General features: G+C 39.7%; 1 long non-coding RNA gene across 1 annotated transcript; it reads left to right on the top strand.

Moving 5' to 3' along the window:
• The first annotated feature begins 3,926 nt into the window (after positions 1-3,926).
• On the top strand, positions 3,927-13,241 carry LOC122987872. Its single transcript, XR_006404645.1, has 3 exons — positions 3,927-4,047; positions 10,331-10,443; positions 12,008-13,241. It is a non-coding gene; the product is annotated as an uncharacterized LOC122987872 (long non-coding RNA).
• The last annotated feature ends 7,484 nt before the right edge of the window (positions 13,242-20,725 follow it).

Raw genomic sequence — 20,725 nt, 5'->3', positions numbered from 1 at the left:
CTTCCCTTCAGAAAGTAATTAAGTAAAATCTAATGTTTTGTTATGCGGTTTAGGGCCGAGGACGGTGGTGCCAGGTAGGCTCAGCTTTTGACAGCATAATTTCTATTTTATGTCTGTCTCTCCCTTAAATAAATACCTGTCAGTGTTCTTGGCTGTAGGGGTTGAGTCAAAATTTAAAAAGCAGTCTTGAGAACATAAATCCTTTAACCAAGTAGAAGCAAAATTACAAGTAGGCCACTAAAGGATAAGTTCACATGTTTTCAAGTCTGTCTTAAAACAATAGTCAGGTGTCTGTAAGTACACTTAAACAGGTTTTACTGGCCATTCAAGAGATCCACTCATGCATTTCCGATGTGAGAGACGGTACAAAATCCAAACTTTTCTGGGGCTTCAGTGGTCTGAATTGAGGCTAATCAAGTTGGTATCATCCAAGATTACAGCCTTCCTCCAGACTATGTTTCCTTGTTGGGCTGTGGTGGACACACAGTAACACAAAAAGGATATTCTGCACTAAAAAGACTTAACTTTATAAAATACTCTGTGGATTTTGTCCCTGATCACTTACATTGAAACTGCTCTGCAAACCGGGTTTTCTCAATCACAAGCATGGACAGGAGGAATGATGTCTGACTCAGAGTTCATATGGACATCTGACTGCTGTTTTAAGACAGACTGGGTTAAAGCTACAAAACCTACTAATACATTTATGAAAGAGTCTTTTATATAGTCTAAATTTACTGGTGCAATTAATAGCATTTTACATTGTATTTGCTTCGAACTGCTCTCAACAGAGAAATCTAGTGACGCTGAAATAATGTAATGGATGTTGCACAAAGTTGAAATACTCTAAAAAGTAAATTTGCTTGTTGGTTTCCCACCTGTGGAAAACCTGAGTGTCTTCACACTGTAACACCGGTAGAGGGCGGTGTCGCATCACTGCACAGAGGGGAGATACTACTGTTTATACCAGCTGGGGTCACCCTCAACATTAACTTGTACAGCCTGTGAAAACTCGGTCAAATATGACGCGTATTGTTTTGAAACCGTTAACCAATACTTTTGCTTGGTCCCACCATGAAGATGTTGCTCTGTTTTACAGTTTAATTGATGCATTTAATGTCCTGTGAGCTACCATTAACAGTGAGATAAGGGACTGCAGGAAAAGATTACTTCCCATTTTAACCCAAATATCTGATTAGCGTGATTATGATTCAGGGTAAATGTCTCATATGTATAATTATATATGTTGTATGTATGTAAAGTATTGTATGTGTGTGTATTTGAAAGATTTTATCAGCCAAAAATGTCATGTGTGTGTTTATATCTGTTCTAATATATTAATCTGATATTTAATTGCACTATTTTTTCTATTTGTCATGTTTGTTGTACATTGGTTTTGTTTGTAAAATTGTAATAAATATTGGAAGTACACTCTCAGGAGTCTGTTCTGTTCTATTGTTTTGAGCCAGAATTTTTTCAATTTTTGGAACAGTTATTGACAAAAACAATCTCACCACAAGGTCCACTCTGTAGCTGTTCTGGACCTTTCAGTTCACATGATCTTCCTCAGCATATGGAGTTCGAGCACTTTAAGGACTTCTCGTCTATGTCGGTTTAACCTCTTTCAATCTCAATATACAAGCCAACATGGACAAACAGTCATTCAAGAGCTCAGAAAAAAATGAAATTTGAACATCAACTCTGAAGAAGATTACAGTAGAAAAGCTCCACAACAAGCCATTGAGTGGACCTCGTGGTGATACTGTGTCTAATCTTATCTATTCTCTAATGAATTACCAGACTGCAACTTGACTGACTGCTCAATTTATGGATTATTCAAATTTTATCAAATGCAACAGAGAAAAAATGATGAGATTCAAAGTTCATTCTCAACCTTGGAAACAGCAGCTGGTCTCACCACAAAGTCCATTTAGTAGCTGTTTTGGAAAGGTTTTTTTTAAAAACTTAAAGGACTTCTCATCTGTGATGGCATAAAAAATATTTTGTTGGCTGTATTAAAAAAAATTTACTCAAAAAATGTCACAATATTCCTCCGAAAATTGTGTTTGTGCATCCAACTCAAATATAATTTGTCAAGGTGACTGTAACATCCTTCATCCTTGTAGTTAGAGTCAGTGGGGTCATATAAGTTCTTAACCTGGGAGAGAAATATAGCGCACATACTGTATGTTAAATTGGTTAACTGTTATGTCACTCCACATGTGGTAAAACCAGTGAGGGGGTGGAAGGTGACACCAGGAGAAGAATATCAGGGATGTCACAGGCAGGAAGGCGGCTGCACCGAAACACAGCTAGAGACATACTGTACTTACTAAAGACATACATGTTATTTACATTTAAAAACCTGCAGGAACAAACACCTATGTTAGTGCATTAGATTGATATTAAACTGAGGAAAACCAACTATAAAGACACATGCAAGTATATTTACCTTTACTGAATGAATTTAAACGTATAGTTCAACTTGATTCAATTTTCTTTAGAGAGCTTGTGCATCCTGACTGGTGTGATATTGTATATATGAATGAATTTGAAATTAGCTTCTTTAATTTTATTGTTAGTAAATGGGAAATTAACTCTAACAAATATTTGACCATATATCATCATTACATCCCATGCCAAGCTCTTTCTCCCAAAGTCTTAACAAAGGCTTATAAGAGGAAACACAATATATTATAAAATCCCTTGATCTTCCCTTTCAGTGATATCAGCTTTTCCTTTATAGACTTCTCATATATGTTTAACAGTTGAGATTGGAAGAGGTTGTTTCAAGTCAACATGGTGCGAGAGGTCCTGGTGTCACCTTTCTCCCCGGCTTTACCGAACATGGAGTGACGTGACAGAAAAGTGATTTAAAGTGCGCATTTACAATAAGTATGTGTTGCTTTAGTGTGGAGGACACCATCTTCCCTCCCCCACCTAAGGAATGTTTATGGACCCACTCACCCCAGCCATGTTGACTGGAGTCAATGGGTTCATATACATTTAGTGGGCCAACAAGATGGGGGGTCACCTTGACAAGATCTATGTCTCTGGAATTCACATGGTCTTTTTGGTTCAAATACTCTATGTGTGCTTCTGCACCCATAGTCCCATTGAACCTCATATTTCCAGATGACAAAAAGTAGGCAACTTTATTTAAAACAGTGTTAAGTTTAGGTATTATATGCGGCTGCGGTTGTCCATCTATTTTTGGAGGATTAATGTGACCCCCCCACCACTTCTCCCCTTCTAAGCCAACATAAAGCCGACGTCTTTAATGTAACAAGGTCAATCAAGTGAAAATGTTAACATCTCTCCAAGGACAACTGGACAAATCCAAAGAAAGGAGGAAGCTCATGTGATATGATCGAAGGCTCCAGAACAGCTACAAATAAGTTTTTGTCATGACTTTCAATATCAACTGATTTAGACGTATTTTGGAGAATTTTTCTTACATCCAATGCGCAAAACAAACACTTGAAGCATGCACAATACATTTTATAATCCAATAGTTTTTTAAAAGGAGTAACAAAGTAATGCTAAACACATCCAAGCTACCCACCCCCCCCACCCCCCAATGAGCAACCAAACTGTAGGTTTTTATAGTTTTCCACGACTGCCTTCATCCATCTCATTAGCCTGTTCACTGAAAAATGCCCCCACCCCCATTTCATTCAAGCCATAAACCTAAACATATATATAACATACAACACATGACATGTACAGGTATGTTGTGGTATTTCATGATATATATATGACAGCACCTATGGATGAAAAAGACAAAATGTTCCAGCACGTTTTATCACGTGAGAACAAAGAGCGGACGAGCTCACTTCGCTCATACATGGTGGGGGTCGTGTGTAATTCACATGCAGACTGGTGTGCCTTGTGTGTGCTGCATGGCTCCTAGTGCCCCACCCCCTTCCATATAGAACATGTCCTCCTATATAAAGACTACAGCGTGAACACTGTGTACTATCCATCCCAACGCAGGGCAGGCTGTCCGTCCCCCCAAAACTGTACTGAAACCCAGTGCAATTACAGGTAAGAATACAGCTTTTCACTTTTTGCAAGAAAAAAAAAAGAAAAAGTTAAAAGTAAAAATGTGAAAGTTGAGGATTAAGCGTCTTCAACTGGGTTTTGCAACAGTTTTAACCACCCGATTGAAAAAGAAAAGCCTTTTGTCTCTTTGGTTAAAAAAGTTGATGTGGTTTGTTTGTCAGTTTTACTCTCATTTAAAACGTAAACACCACGTGTTCACACATACAGGATATCGCCCTTTAAAGAAAGTGTGAAGGCGTTTTTTTTCCTTTTTTTTTACCGCTGATTTGGGGAGATATCACTCGTTTTTTTGGTCTTGCAGACATTTAAACTTGTAAAAGTGTTGCATGGAAAGGTTTCTCGTCCAAAATAAAAGTAAATCATGAGATCAAATGAGGATCAGGTAAACGATAGGGTCATGAGGCTTCGTGGAATTTAAAGGGCAAAGCATCTCTAAAAAAAAAAGTTTGATTAATTAGATAATCTGGTTTGATATGTGCAAAAGTAAGCAATACAGTACTGAGCTGGCATATCATGCAGCTCATACATGTATATGGACTAAATTAAAAAAGTTAAATAATTAGAAATGTACTGGAGATGCATTTTATCCAAGTTATCCATTTGGGAAGTAGATGGGTTTTTTTTCCATCATCTGCAGATCATGTGGACCTTCATTAGATAGAGTTGTAAGAATAATAATGTCTAGTGATCAACACTTTGTTTGTACAAGTTTAATCATTTCATCATCTTTAATGGGGGTTCAAACTCTGACAATCGCAAGTGTGAACTTAACTCCTTAAAACCCTCTTTTTGCTTTGTTGCTTTTTGCATCCAAAAATCCTACAAATATTAAAATATTAAATGTGTTTATATCTTTTAAAATGCTTTATTTTTTCTGTGTCACTACTTATCTGACCTGACCTTTTTATGTTGAGCCTAAGTGTTCATGACATGTCATCTGTACATTTTGTACCCTGACAGTATAGAGACTGGAAAACAGTTGCCACCCCTCCCTCCTCCCTTGTAGGGTTTGCTATTAGCAGTGCAGCTAGTTTGGAGTGAAAATGTATAATTTACTGTGGATTAAATTTAAATTTCTTATCCGTAAGGAGGATGGAGATTTGGGACATTTTTGACATTTAAACCAGTTTAAATCAATTTCACAAAGGCATTTCGCATGACGCATAAAGCCAAAAATGGTTGCATTTCTGCTTCTTTTTTTTTTTTGCTTTTTTTGCTTGATCCCGTAAGTCAATTGTTGTATTTTTGGATATCTCAGATTGGATTTAGAGTCTCAACTTGTGGGTTACTTTCCATGTTTGATTGGATTTACACTCATGCGTCAGCTCAGTAGATGGCTTAACAGTAGGTGGGCAAACACTGCTACTTTTCTGCGTATTAAGAAGCATATGGTCCGGCTAATTTAATTCACAAAGCTTCATTGTGTAACTACTCCAAATCCAACTTTCCCCAGCCTGTTTCAGTGGGTCTGCCATGTTGGCTCCTTCACAGCCGGGGCCCCAAAATGGAGGCCGCGTCTTGTGTTTCATTGTCATGTACACCTTAGGTACATCTGCTACCCATGGAAAAAATAATTTCAAGTGGTTTACCGTACACGTGCATACACACACATGCATAAAACATGCTGTAAAATGGAGAATCATCGGCTCTTGACTGCTTACGTGTAACTTATTTGGGAAAACAATATTTAACGTGGTATCTTGAAGGGATATCACATTTTTTGTTGCCTCTGGGTGTTCGTATTAATCCCTACAACTCTGACATTCCCCTAAAACACTTTTTTTAAACTCATTGTATACACCAAAAATGTGTGTGTGTGTATATATGTTTATATAATCGTATGTACTTGTTTCCACTCTGCACTGTAGCTTCTAATAAGTGATATTCAACCCCAAGATACATTTTTACATGGCTGTACCATATGGAAAAATGTCTTGTGTGTAAATTTGTGCACATTTCTAAAGAATTCAGCATGACTTGCTGCTCTCTTTATATGTATCTAAGTATCAACAGTAGAAGTTTTGTGGGTGTGGACAGGGCTTGGTCACACAAATGTGTGTTTAAAACAATGGACTTGGGTTTGGAAGTTCTAAGATTAATTTGAAAGCCCACAGACATGCATCATTCTGTGGTTTCCAGTCACAGCAAGAGCTTGAGCCTGTAGCGCTGCGCGTCCACCCTGGTGACACAGAGAAGCCATGGCAACAGTCATGTACATGCCATGATCATGAATGTGGAGGATGCCCAGACAGCAATTGCACAACTATACAATCGGGTCAATGATGATGTAATCGTGAGCCGCTGTTGCCTGGGAGAAGGTTTTTACTCCGTCGATAATTCTGCATCAACCGCTGATGCCTCCGTCTTTCACGTGGTTATTGTCTGCGCTCAGTCACAGGAGAACCCCTGGTCTGGGTGGATTGGCTGCCGTGAGCAGTAAAGTGACATGAGAAGGCGGGACCAAGAGAGGAAGAAAGGAATACTGATGGGATTTCATTGGCTGATTCGAGTAAAGTACACAGTGTACCCTGTAAATGTTTACGTGCCCATCACAAGTATGACCATAATGCTTATTGACACCCATCATCTCCCTCAGGGAGACTGTATTAAAAAAAACTGAAGTGAATTCAGGCCCACCCTTCTTTGTGTTTTCTCAGCATTCTGCTCAGCCTCTCCTGAAGGAAAGATGAGACAATTTTCTGCTTTTACTGCAGTTTTTTTTTCCTCCACAAGTCAGATTCAGAGCAGCTTTGTGTAACTGAAAATCAGTCTTATATGGGTAATCAGAGTCCGTCCCTTTTTCTGTCAGTATTGGCAACCACAGGGTCACTTGCTGAGCCTTTAATCATCAGCTGGTCTTTTGAAATGTGGCCATGAGAGATGCACAAACAGGGAACACCCTCTTGTGTTTATGTTACGCCTCAGATAAACCTGATTATTTCACAGGTGATTCACCTGGACTCATGCCGAAGCATGAAATGAACCACTCCTAAAATACTCAACTATTGAGTCAGCTGCCAATAAGCATTTAATACATTCAGAAGTTGTTACCATCTGACTAGTGACATGTGATACTCCTCCTTTTACACACATCTTTGAACTACAGCTGAGAATATGCTGGTATGATGAATATTAACCAGCTCAGTTTCAGTCCTTTTTGATATTGAACATTTACTTTTAAAAAACTACATCCGTCTGTTTTGCTGGTCTGTATTGTGGATTTTTACAGAAATGTAATATATGAACTGGGCACTTTCACCAGTGATGGCCATCATGGCTGGACAGAAAATCCAAAGTGACCGCTGTATCGTCCAGTTTTTCCTGAAGCACAGCACGGCACGCTTTTGTGTACCGACAAGATCACTGTTTCCATTACAAGCAGGTGATACCTGAGCAGTGTGTGTGTGAAGGCTCTGTTTTCAAGCACAGCCAAAGCATTTATCACTATCTGTAGTATCTACGCAGTCAACTAATTGGCAAAGGAAGGTGACACGAGAGAGAGATGTTTTGTATCTTGCAATGCAACAGCTGTATTTTTTTTATTATTCCTCCATCGACCGACATTCCGCAATCCAAAGATATTTAGTTTACGGACTAAAGAAACCAGAAAATATTCACACTTTGGAAGCCGGAACAAAATAATTTTGGCATTTTGTCTTTAAAAAAAAAAAGACTCAAAACAATTAATCAGTTATCAAAATATTTGGCAGTTAAGTTTCTGTCGATCCACTAATTGTTGTCATCTAGAATATTTAAATGACAGCAGCTCATATATTACACGACATCCAAGTTGTTTTGTTCAACTTTGGTTTGTGAGCAAAAAACACAGAAGGTGAGAGAACTGAAGGCGTTTATTGCAGTGTAGATGAAGCCAACGTCATTCCCTTTATTGTCTCTGTCATACGGCAACGTGGCCACATCATTAATTCTGATCATGGTCGCTCGCAGCGTGTCACATTGCAGGTGTCTGACCTATTAGAAATCCATCCACTTTGCCAATTGATCACTGGAAAATGTTTATTAAAGGAGCCTCAGGTAACCACAATAATGCATTTCTCTTTTTCTCCTTATGCACAACTTTACAAAAGCAGAAATGCAGGTTAAATCTTCTCTCTGGTTCCTGTTTCTCCAATAAAGTGAGAGTCTCGAGGTAACTGGCTGTTGGGGTGGATCTGACACAATTTTGAGCCAAACTTTTGATTTTGAGCCAAAGTCTCTTGGTGTGTGTTCACAGTGAAACTCACATTTGCGTGTGCATATTTAGCTATTCAAATCCAAATGTCCTGATAGCACCTTGTGTGATGATGTATTCAGTCGCGCTACTTCAACTAAGAAATTATTTCAGGTCCAGTGGCTGCCATGTTTGTAAAAACTCCCAAAATTCACATTGCATGATGTAAACATTAGCTGTCTCAACCATTGAAAGATCCATGAAGAGAAACTGCAACTATTTGTTCAGTGAAATGGAAAAGGATTATATAATGCAGACAAATCATTAGAGCAACAGAACACACATAAATAAATGAGGAACTCATTGTACCAAGCTTCTGGTTGGGAGGTTTGTCATGTTCAGGATGGACAATCCTGAGCTCTGACATTTAATTTCTGGCTCAGTTTGAGCTTTAAATGGACTTCAGGCTGGTTATGAAATACTACACTTTGACATGCATGCTCTGTTAAGAACACACCGTCACACTCCTTTCGTTTTGTCCGTATTACTCCCCGGTGTTTACTAAATGAGTCAATCATATCCGACAGCTCACACAGGGTTTTTCTAGTTTCAGAAAGAGAGGTGGGAAGGGGTGTGTTTTTGGGAAAGCAGCCCACTGAGAGTAATGCATTTCGACAGCGGTGTGTATGTGTGTGTGTTTGAGAGTGGGTGTGTATTGTAGGGAAGCCCGCAGATCTGGTTGGGTGAGAACGGGGCTGTATAAAAGGCGGAGCACAGTGCATTAGCTCTCTCAGTAGTTCAAGTTCATCACTCTGTTTGGCATCTGTCAGCGTGGTTTGGAAGTAGAAGGTCCTGCTGGAATTTGGACTGGACTTTTTTTTTATTATTATTTGCCATCAGAGAGCTCCTAGAAGGTGAGAAATCCCAAGCTGTTTGGGTTTTCATCAACAAGACCTTCTACACAGGAACAACTTTTTTTAAGCTTGGATTGCATTTATTCTTTTCGCAAGGGGGTGTAACTCCAATCAGGTCGGCACGTTAATGCTTCACATATGTCTTACCTTGCCCACAATCCTCCTCCTCCTCACCTTCCCTGCGCGCCTTGATCTCAGGTGTGATGGTCAAATCCCAGCTGAAAATGACCTCCCTGGTGGTCGTTACTGAAGCTAACACTTGGCGCGTTTGTGTCTTCATCTGGTCTTGCTGGGATGCTTGTTAAGATGACCTCATATCTTGCCTTTCTCCCATCCCACTAAACATGATCCTGTTTGTAGAATTTTTTTTTTTTTTTTTTTTTAAAGCTAAATCTTGTTGGGTACTTTATGTTCTAAAGTCATGGTTCAATGGACAGTCCATTCCTCCATGTGCTTTTATTTGGTCAACAGTTGGTGTCCAACGATTAAATAAAACACCACTTTCTTCATAAACTGAATATGGAATTACCCATAAGTGAATAAATCTAATTGTTCTTTATTCTTTGCCGCTTCAGTTCATGACGCAGCATGAATAGAAGCACTGTTGCTCTGCTCGAGATCTGGTTCAAACATGATAATTTGATTATAGCGGGCTTTTGAAGGCATCCCGGTAGAAACTGTGGAATGAAGAGAAATTGTATCAAGTAGGTCAGATCTGAAATAATTCCAGATGTGAAACATCTGATATGGGCACTTATATATATTGGATAATTCTCTGCATGTCGATCATATTGAATCTGTGCACAGTAAAGTTTTGTGCCCTGGCCTGAGGCAAGAGATGTTCCTTCCTCATGCATGGATCAGATGGTTCTAGTTTATTTGCAAGAGCAGTGTGCTCTTCCTTTTTTGGCAGCCGTACATTTAATAAAACGTATTGATAGTTTGACTGGAAAAGTCAATTGTGTCCGAGGCTCCTATTAAAAAATTTTTTTTTTTTTTTTAATGCCTGGATTTGTTTCCATCAAGACTGGACTAGAAACTTTTAATTTACTTGTACAAACCTCTTTTAGTTTTGTTAGATATCTTAGTTTTCCAACTGTATTTCAGTTTGTCACTTTGTCCTCGGTTACTGTTTCCTGTTGGATTGATGCTAACCATATTCTCCTCATTCTCTTTGCAGATCTTGAGAGCCATCCCAGCTCTTCCCTCCGCTGTGACCCACCTCACACCACATCAGCAGACATGATCATCAGACTGGGCAGACTGACCCCTGGATATTTCCGCCTCCTCCAGGTATGCACAGTTTCACCACAGTTTACAAAATGAACATTGAAATACTCTTAATTTCAGAGTACAAATGATGGTTGTTTCTAATAAGGATAGTGAGTGACACAAAATATCACTAATCTTCAACACCCACCAAACCATCTGTGAATCTATAAATTCTCAGAAAAGCTTCATGGGCCTCACTTTCAAATTTTTTGCTGTATTTAGCAAACAAGGTTTTAGCCGTCAGCTTGTCCGTCAGTGTCGTCTTTATCCTTTGCTCAGACAAGCATCTACTGTACTTCTAATCTGAGCTGCATTCAGACAAGGGGCACCGGGCTGTTCTGTGGCCCACAATCCGCTTTGATGTCAAAACCTGTCATATAATTAGGGGCGACGCTAATCATTGTGAAATCATTTCCTGTGTTTCTTTTGTTCCTCCGCAGTCATCATAATCCACTCGTCAGTAGTGACCCTCCATATGTCTCGGCCATTGTGTAAAGTTTTTGTTCACATATTTACACTAATTTGACGACAATGGCTGTCTCATTGTATGGTTTTACACTGACTCAAAAGCTTAACAGACCGGAGAAAAGTGAATGGCTGTTACATAACACTTGACACACTTGCATGACGGTAAATTTGCGTTGTTAATGCTGAGTAGTTATAATGGCGATTCCACTATCCAAGGGCTACTTTTCAGTGTGATTTTTAAATTCTTCACATAAGGACAAGTAGCACAATTTCGACATCTTGTTCTGATTTTTTAAAAAATTTTATTGTACATTTGACATTTTGTGCTCCACGATAACGTTTCCCCATGAAATCAGTTCAGTTCAACCACTTGTAGACAGACAAAATGTTAAAACAACCAGTTTCAGAATTTAGGTTTTCAGAAAATGTTTCCTCTTTGACCCCAATATCTATAAATTAAGACAATGATCATTCAGTGTTCAAACAAAACCTTTCATGATCTAAAAACTTCCATTTGTCTCTGTAAACATCAGTGCTAATCATGTTTCCATTGGGCTCCACTAGCATTTTGCTAAGAAGTGGAGTCCGTGCAACCAGTATCACCAGTAGCGGTGTCTTGACTGATGTAGTGTGTGTTTGTACTTTCAAACGGAGGGGGTATGCTAGATGCCTGAGCTGTGAAAATGCTGACATTCCTATCTCAGAGGGGTCATAGAGAGCAAGGAGGAGGTGTAAATTTAGAAACCACACAGGCTTTCTGATCTAATGTAGGCAGTTGCCCTAAAAAATACAAAACCTTATTCTCTACCGTGTGCAGAGAACTTTGTGTTCCTGTTCTGCTAAAAGCTCTCCCCCTCTAAATGTTTAATCACTGTTCTTGCCAAAAGTTAGGTCACATGGCAGAAGGCTGGGGAACTTAAGTTGCAGATTTATTTTAAGGCAGAAGCCTCCTAGGACAAAATATTTGTTGAATGTTTGCTTTTTTTTAAAAAAAAAAGGTTTAGCCAATCAGGCTTTAGTATCTTTTATGACAAGACAAACATGTTCTGAATGGTGCATTGTTTCCACTGTTGGCTGACCTCTGACCATTTGTCCTGTTTGTTTTTTGTCTCTGCAGAGGCAAGTAGCTGGTGAGGTGCAGACTCAACCACAAGACCGTACCATCAACCAGATAGCCATGATGCTGGCCATCATGGGCCTGAGTTTGTCCTACTACAGTGCCAAACAGATGACGGAGAAGGTCCAGGCCCAGCCTGCACCCTGAAGAGACTTGACCACTCTGATCTTGGAGTTGATGGATGAGCCATTGAGAAGTGAAGGAGGTGGAGCGAGGATGGAGAAACGGAGACATGGCAGTGTCTTCCAGGACCGCACTTTTCTCACCTCACAGTCATAGTCACACTCAGACACTGAATTTCTGGGATCCCTCACTCAACATGCACAGAGATTTCAGGGCTGCTGCCAGTGTTTTCTACACTTTCTGTTGTAAGGACCTTGAGGGATTTATGGGGATGGCTCACTTGGAGTCATGGACAGGACTGGGTTTATGGACTGGTTTGGGTGGGTGATCAAAACCAGCTGGGTCTGACCATTAGTCGTTACAAAGGTACATGCTTGCAAGATGCCGCCAATACTGTTCTGAGCTAAAAGAAAAGAGGGGGGGGATGGGGGACCTCCTGTGAAAACTGTGAATTTTGCCAGTGCTCAAATCTTGTCCAAATAGGGTTAAATTATGTGAACAGTAATGCCTTTTTAAGGGAAGGTTGTCTGCAATTGAGATGTACCTTGTAACGAAGTGATGGCAGACTCAAAACACGGCTAAATAGCAAGAAAGTTTGGCTCAACCCTTTTTAGGTTCTCTGTATTTTGTCCTTCAGTGGGAAAACCTTGCAGAGCCTTGTGAACAGACAGGGAGCTGTACTAAGAAACTGTCAATATATATACTTGTGAAATGTATCTGTCAGGTGTCAGAGATTCATTGAATATTTGCACAATACTGCAGAAACATTTTAAATACTACAATAGATTTGCAAAGGGACTTACAACTACTCACTACTTTTTTTTTTTTTTTTTTTTTTTTTTTTTAATGGTGTTTTCTTTTCTGTGATTTCACACTGTTTTAATCAATGAAGTCATGTTATAAGATAATAAGATGTGTGGCTACCTTGATAAGAACCCTTCCTGCAGTATCTACTACATGTTAATGCAAACATTTAACTTTACTGAACATTGCATGGGTGTGCAGACTTTTAATCAAAGCAAAATTCATGAGTCTCTTGTTTTTATTGATGAATGAATGTATTACTTTGTTTTGTAATGATTTAATAAAGCTGTGAATATTTTGAAAGAGATGTACAGTGGATGTTTAGTAGTATTGTTTGAGACATTGAAAGCTAACTCCAGATTAGTTCATAACTCAGTTTCTCTGCAAATTCAAGCAATCACTGAGTTGAGTCTGAGCAGTCCTTAGGTTGGCACTGTAAGCTCGTGCTGCAGAGCTACAGTATTTCCTGTATCAGAGAATTGTGGCGTCATCTGCATGCAACAGGAAGCGGTCAGGCTCTTGCACACGTTATGTCTTTTAAGGGAGTTTTTTTTTTTTCTTCAGTTTGCCAGTGTGCTCTCTGCACATGTGAGCCCAAATTTAATAAGCAAACATGTGGTTGTGTATGTAATGCATTTTAAGTATAAGTGGCTGTTTCTGATGGCAAAAGAGTTGCGTAGAATGAAAGTTGAGTTGTGAGGAGAACATGCTCATCCTAGACAACCGATGCTTTTAAATTCTAAAAGCATTGGCTGGACATCGTTATCTGTCAGCATGTTGTCTGCTATACTGGAGCTTGGATTATGGAGTCTGTGTGCTTTGAGGAAAAAATTAAAGATGAAACATGTGTTGAAGATTTATAAGGGCAACCAAAATGCTCCTCATGAAAGACCTTGAAGTGGTTAAAAATTAATAATGAGGAGTTGAAGCTCTAAAACTCTGAAGGAAATAGGATGTTGGAACAGATCAGGGATGATTTCTGTTGGCTGCCTTGTGAATATTTACTTGCTTGCCTTAAAGTTATCTCTCTATAGACGTTAGCCAGAAGAACTAATATGCGGTTTTGGACCGATAATAGTTATAACATAGCAGCCATTTTTCACCACCTCACAGAAGATTCATGGAACATTCCTCATACTGTTGTAGATCTAGGTATCTCTGTTATTTAGGGAACATATAAGTGTGGCATGTTGGCCAGATGTTTTGGCACTTGAGTCCCATCTTCTGAAGCTGCACCGACGGGTTTGAGGCAGATTTGTGTCTGCGTTTCTGCATGTCCTCCCTTGGTGTCACAGGGCAGGGAGTTTAGAAAGTGCGCATGCCTGCTCGCTGTCTGATGTGATGCCCTGTGACAAGCTGAGACCTCGTTGGGCGCCACGTGCCCCTCTGCCCACGCCACAAGCTCCTCCCCCTCGCATCCACCTCACACATCACTGGGTAAAAACATCACTTTGGCGTCTCAGTGATGCTAGCTCAGGACACAACCCTTAACGAAGACCGCCCATTGGCCGACCGGTGATGCGTCATCAAACTCGGCCTGAATATGAACCACAGAGACAAAAGGATGGGGATAAGGTCATTGGTGGGGAATGTGGATGGGAGGATCATTATTTGGGGCAGAGATCGGGGCTCCATTGTCTTCATTTTAACTGATTTTCACAAAACTCAGGCATTCAGAGAGCCTTAATAGTCAAAGTCAAGTGAAGCTTTATAGATGACATGACTTTGTAGGTGTTTGTGACGGCTGAAGCTCTTTGAAAAAAAAAAAAACAATTATTCAGGAATGAATGGAATTGAGTTGCAGGTGTGAACAAGAAACGCAAACAGGACTGTGAAGCTCATTCTCAGATGACTGTCACCTTGAATTATCCAGTCACTGAGTTCACAATCTCTCAGAAGAACAAATACGATAAATATACTCAACTTGTGCATGCATGGAAAGACCTTTTGTTGTATGGCAGTAGGAGATTTTGTTGCTCCTGTATGTATGAAATGACCTTATCCTAGACAGGTAATAAATATAAAATGGATGAACTTATGAAATAGCATTATTTTCTGTCAAAAAGTACTGTTGCACCCCAATTTATGGGGGATGAAGTCGTAGAGCCTCACAAGGCATCATCTTCCACCTATGCACATGTTTTATGTTTTGTTGCTGTTTTATGTTCAATAAATACAATTAAATAAAGTCTTTGCTTTCTTGTTATTTCTTATGAATCTTTCAGAAGCAGGCTGGTGAAAAGTAGAAACAGTGCATGAATGAATACATAATAACTCTCACTAGAGCCATATTGACATCTTGTATTTGATACAAGTGTACACAGGATATTGCAATCATTAAGAGGCACACATGATGAATAATTTAAGTCTCCGCTATGCTCAGACTTCTTCGAGGCATTTATTAAACACACAAAATGCCCGAGCACAAGCAGATCACATCCTGTTTCTGTGCGCAGACCACAAGTACATAGGAGGTCACATAGGAGCATCACTGGCAGAGTGAGGAGACGGCAGGGTGCACGTGCCCCAGTGGAGCATGCGTTGGATGGAGGTTCACTCTGGGTGGCCCCTGCCCGGGGATCCGCTGTTGTGACTGGCATCCAATGTGCAGACTGCAGAGAACACAGTGTCTCTCAGATCCCAGACACCCCCGCCCTGCAGCACAATCAGCTGCATCCGTTTTTATCTACTGCAACATCACAGACTCTATTCTTCAAATAATACACTTTTAGTTATTAGAAGCCCTTTTAATAAATATATTTTTCAACATATGTGAATGTTTGTCTTGTTTTTGAATCACTTTTATGATCCATAGGAGACCTGCCCAGAAAATGTGCCATATACGTTTACCTGACAATTGTAAAGTTGTAGTTTATAGTTTTCCTACAGCAGTTAGGTCTTCTATATCAGCCCTTTACCCTGTCAGGTCAGTGATGTAGGACGCCATGTTCTGCCTCCTAATCTCACTCTGATTTTTCTATCTCCCTGTGGCTCCGATTTCATTAGGATTTACAGAAAAGCTGCTTATCTGTGGTCTCTAATGTTGTTTTTTTCTCTATTTATGGGCTCAAAGGTTTTTCCCACTGGGAACTTTGCTTTACGACTGTCGCCAGCTGATGCCATCTATTAAGAACAAACAGAAAATGGAAAGTGTGCACAGCTATAGATGTCTGTTCAATTATTTTTAAATAAGTGGATTTCTCTTGTCTCTATAGCTTAATTGTTAAATACTGTCTATTGTAAGCATTTATTTTGAGACCAATGTAGTGTCACATATTTTATGATTCATGCAAAAAATTCAGACAAGTTCACATTATAACAGTTAAAAGAATTTAAGCCAACTTTTAGATATTGTAGAGACTTAAATAACAAAAAAAGAAAAAGCATTTATTTAACAGCGTTTCTCTACGACAGGAAATGTCAGTCCGTTCATGATTAAACTAATTACTTCCCCATCAGCCCCACCTGTGCTTTGTGTGCAGTGCTACTTAGTAAATGCTGGAATGCTAACAAGCTAAACTAAGATGGTTAACATTGTAAACATTCTTAGTATTGTCATTGTGAGCATGTTAGCATGCTGACGTTAGCATTTAGCTCAAAGCACCACTGTTTCTGATTAAAACAGAGCTGCCAACTGTCACGCATTGACTGTGAGACTTACATAACTGACACTTTTCACACATTATTTATCTTTCCAAGTTTGCTCCCCCATTTTAAAACATAACCAGGCACCCATGGTGAGGAGCATAGATTTTTCTTATCCTATGCTTCAAAGAGAAATATGTGTAATATCTGGAGTGTATATCAAAAACCCAATAAGCACAAATTAGCAAAAAGAAAAAATCTTATGAAAAAGGTACAGGTTCATATGGCCAGAGGCCCCCCTCGCCCCCATATAGCACTTCTCTATCTTATCAGTCAAAGGACTTTACAATTTGCCTCTCATTCATCCACTCACACGCTAACACTCCAATGGCAGAAGCTGGGGGTCGACCTGTCAACTTTGCTGTCAGCAGAGCTGCTTGTGCTTTACTTTTTAAACATCTTACAACCATTCCTGCTCTGTCACACAACCTATAATGTACCGTCTTTTCATCCTTTACCATACCAAAACTATAGTTGAATTTTGCATAAATCATCAGCTTCTCAGACATTTCTCAGGAAAACATATGGCGGCAGGGGGGGAGGGACATTTGCAGAACCTGTTGTGAAACTTAAAATGGAAATCACTGGAGGAGGAAGTGGTGATTCAGTAAACCACAGCGATGGCACAGTCATGCAAGTAGTGTCAGCACTGTCAAAGTAAAAATGTGATGAAACAATCCAGGCTATAATCAGTATACCCATAGTAGTGTAGATGATGAGCATTGTGAATGTTGGATGTCAAACATCATCAAGTTGGAAAGAAGGGCCCTTCTACACTTCACCAAAACTAAAAAAAATAATAATTTGACACAATTGTTAACATTTTCCTATTATTATTTGAAGAATTTGAAGAAAACACATAAATCAAGTGACACCTTTGAGTAAAATAGTGTCCTGCAGCAAGTGGTATGGTGGTGGGAAAACAATCATATAGCTTATTTTAAACAAAAGATTAAAAAATGTTTCCCTGTTTTATGAATTAATTTATCCCTGTTTAAACTCACTCCATCTTAGTTCAGACTATTCCCTTTGCTAATCAAAATCCACAGCCTGAGAATGTTGTTTCAACACCCCACATGGTTTTGATGGGCACATTTTTTTGCTGAGCCGCTGTATGAGAGGAGCAGAGACAGTGAGCTTGTGATTTCCCATCTATATTTGTGGGGAAGGTTTGTGCGGCTTTGGGAGCCAGAGCTGGGGATAGGCAGTGGTTTGGGAATTATAGACTCTCAGTCCCTCTGTTTTAAATGCTGAATACTTTCATTACTGTCAACCTCTGAGAGTTATTTCTGTTATGAGAGGATTCTGAGATTGTTCTGAAATGTTTTCCCTGGAGAAATAGGTCACATATAAGGTGTATCCACAGATTTTCAGCCAATTGACCAGCGCCTGTGTCTGTTTAAGGGCTTTAAGTGCATTTAACGTGTTGCAAAAGTGTGTCAGAAAGGTTTTGTGGAAGTTTCAGTGTCCAATATTCACACATACTTCTTGTCCCTCTCTCCACAGCGGTGCACTACAGCTCAGTTAGAAGATCTGACCCAAACGTTTGTCACAGAGGGACTGACCTTTCTCTGTTACATGTCATTGTCAGGCCTTGACATATATCACACTGAGGGTATGCCTTTGGGCCATGTGTCCTACTTTTCTGCCGTAAACAGGATCTTATATAAGGTGTGACATGACACAGTACTCACACTGTTTTTCCATTATGCACCTGTTGACTTCTAATTACACTAATAGTCATCAACTTCAGTCTTTTTTTAACATTTTGCTTAAACAGGTACTCCTGTGATGTAGTATTGCACTTCCATAAAGTCAGGGGACTTGTGAGAGACAGATTTGAAAAATAATGGATAAAAAATTGAAGCAGCAAGTGCAGAGATATCCTGACTTTTAATCTCTAGTACGGGTCAAGCTCCGAATACACATTTCAATCTACAATTCCCATAATGCAACTCAATAGCATCTTTCATTAGTTCCCTCCCTGCCTCCTAAATGCTGACCTTTTTCAAACCCCACACCTTCAGCTCGTATCAGAAGCTTTCTGTCACAAATTTAAGTCTCAAACCCAATCCGAGATGATGTCATCAGGGTTATTTTTTCAGACTTTAGAAAACTTTCTCCATGGTCACAGAAGACAACTGTGTCTACAAGCTGAGTAATACTTCTCATGACAAGTAAACTGAACTTAAGGTGCAAAATTTGTGCCCCTTAAATTAAAAATCATCAATCATCTTTAAACTTGTTTATCATTAACACACATACTTGAAGGAGGTTGCACCTTTTTTGGGAATAGCTCAAGTGGCTTAAATACCTGAGGGCTCCTGCAAGTTGTCTGCTGACTGTTGAGTGACTGAGTGATTATTACGCTGACATCTACAGTAGTTAAGTGAGTGCACTGGGTGTGTACCATGAGCAGTCAAAAACATGCAAAACAATGCTTAACAGAAATGTTTGCTTTTTCCTTAATGGTCTGCCTCACAGCCATGTATTTAGCGTGGGAGCTGCTGTATAGGTTTTGTTTTGCTCAATGTGATTTGCTGAGGAACCGGAGGGTTTTAACCCTTCATTTTCTGCCTCTTCACAAGTTTTCCCAGCAGGTTCTGGGATTTAATCTAGTGACTTTCTAGTAACAAACTGAATGTATCTAAGTTTTACATTACCTCTGTAAACTTTGACATGTTTTCCCTTTAGTCATACATTGCTGTACACTGCAGAGTCAGGGAAAACAAAGATTTAGGTCCTGCATTTGTCTCTATGTCAGCATGTCATACCTGCACCTTAGTCTGCTTTTCTATGTGAGCTTCTGTATTTACTGTGTTTACTCTAACTTGTAACTCAGCTGCCATTCGTGTTGCTTGTGTCCAAACGTAACACCCTCCGTTCTGTTTACTACTTTTTCAGCTTCCTTTTCTGTCACTGTTGTATCTATAACTCATCTGGCACCTGATAAAGTTCCTCTTACATCAGTTGCTGTTCCAGAGATCCACATCCAACACTGCTATAAAGAGAATGCAGAGCTGAATGATAGCTATTACATTTTAATCCTCTCATCTCATCCCTCCATCCCCCTGAATCCCTCCATCTAATCTTCCCTTGGCAGACACCCCTTCTCTTCTTCACTGATACAATTTAGGCCAGGGCAGGTTAATTTTGGAGTGCATGGTCATCCGAGAGACTCCGTTTTGTAAGAGAGGCTGCTGAGGCACGCGTTGCTTCATATGGATGTTGATCGTAAACTGTGGGGCTGCATCCAGTTGGAACCACGAGGATGGTCAACACCAGAAAATTTACTGCTTGTAAAATTTGATCTGGATCAAAGCTGCTCCTCATTGGTCAGATGAGCTGTCAGTTAACTGGTCTCTAGGGTCATATGGCTCTGTTGCATAACATGATTCATGGCACTGTCATGTATCCTGGTCATCCTTGCTGGCTAACATGCTCACACTCATGTTCATGCACGCAAGCACATGTATTATATGACATTGTTTACTACATGAAGTTTCTCTGACGTTTTTTGTGTCTGTTTTGTGCTGACATTGAGCATGCCCATGTTTATCTAGTGCTACACTGCTCTAGGGCTTTTAAGAGGAGTCAAAAATACAAGGTTTGTATTCTTGTTGTTGAAGATAATTTCTTTCTATGAGCTCATGCATGGGTGTTATTTCATCATCTTTAATGCATCACATGAGTTTAAACGGTCGATCAGGAGCACGAGGAACCGCTTTGATCAAAACCAAAACTCCACCCAGGTGACATTTTGGTGCAGGTACCAAGAAATGTATTTGTTGAATGCACGTTATGTATGTTCTTGACTGAATTCTGCTGCAATCTGTATACATGAAGCCAGGTGTATGTGTGTTCTGCTTGAAAACTTTGTATGTCTAACACATGTGTAGAGCAGCTTATTTCTAAACTCTTCTCTATATGTGCCTGTATGTGTGTTTACTTCTTGGAGGTGAACTTTAAACTCCTTTTTAGTGAAACAGCAGGCCTACTGTTGGGGAGCTGCCTCCAGCCCTGCAATAAAAATCTGCTTGTAACTGCTCCTCAGCTGGTTTGAACAGGTTATCCTAAAAAAAAAATCCTTACACAAGCACACAGACGAGCATGCAACCACTTATGCAATTTGAGAAAGGTGTTTGG

The sequence above is a fragment of the Thunnus albacares genome, chromosome 8 (assembly GCF_914725855.1).
Source record: "Thunnus albacares chromosome 8, fThuAlb1.1, whole genome shotgun sequence".
NCBI lineage: Eukaryota > Metazoa > Chordata > Actinopteri > Scombriformes > Scombridae > Thunnus > Thunnus albacares.
This window is presented reverse-complemented; position numbering and strand designations above follow the sequence as displayed.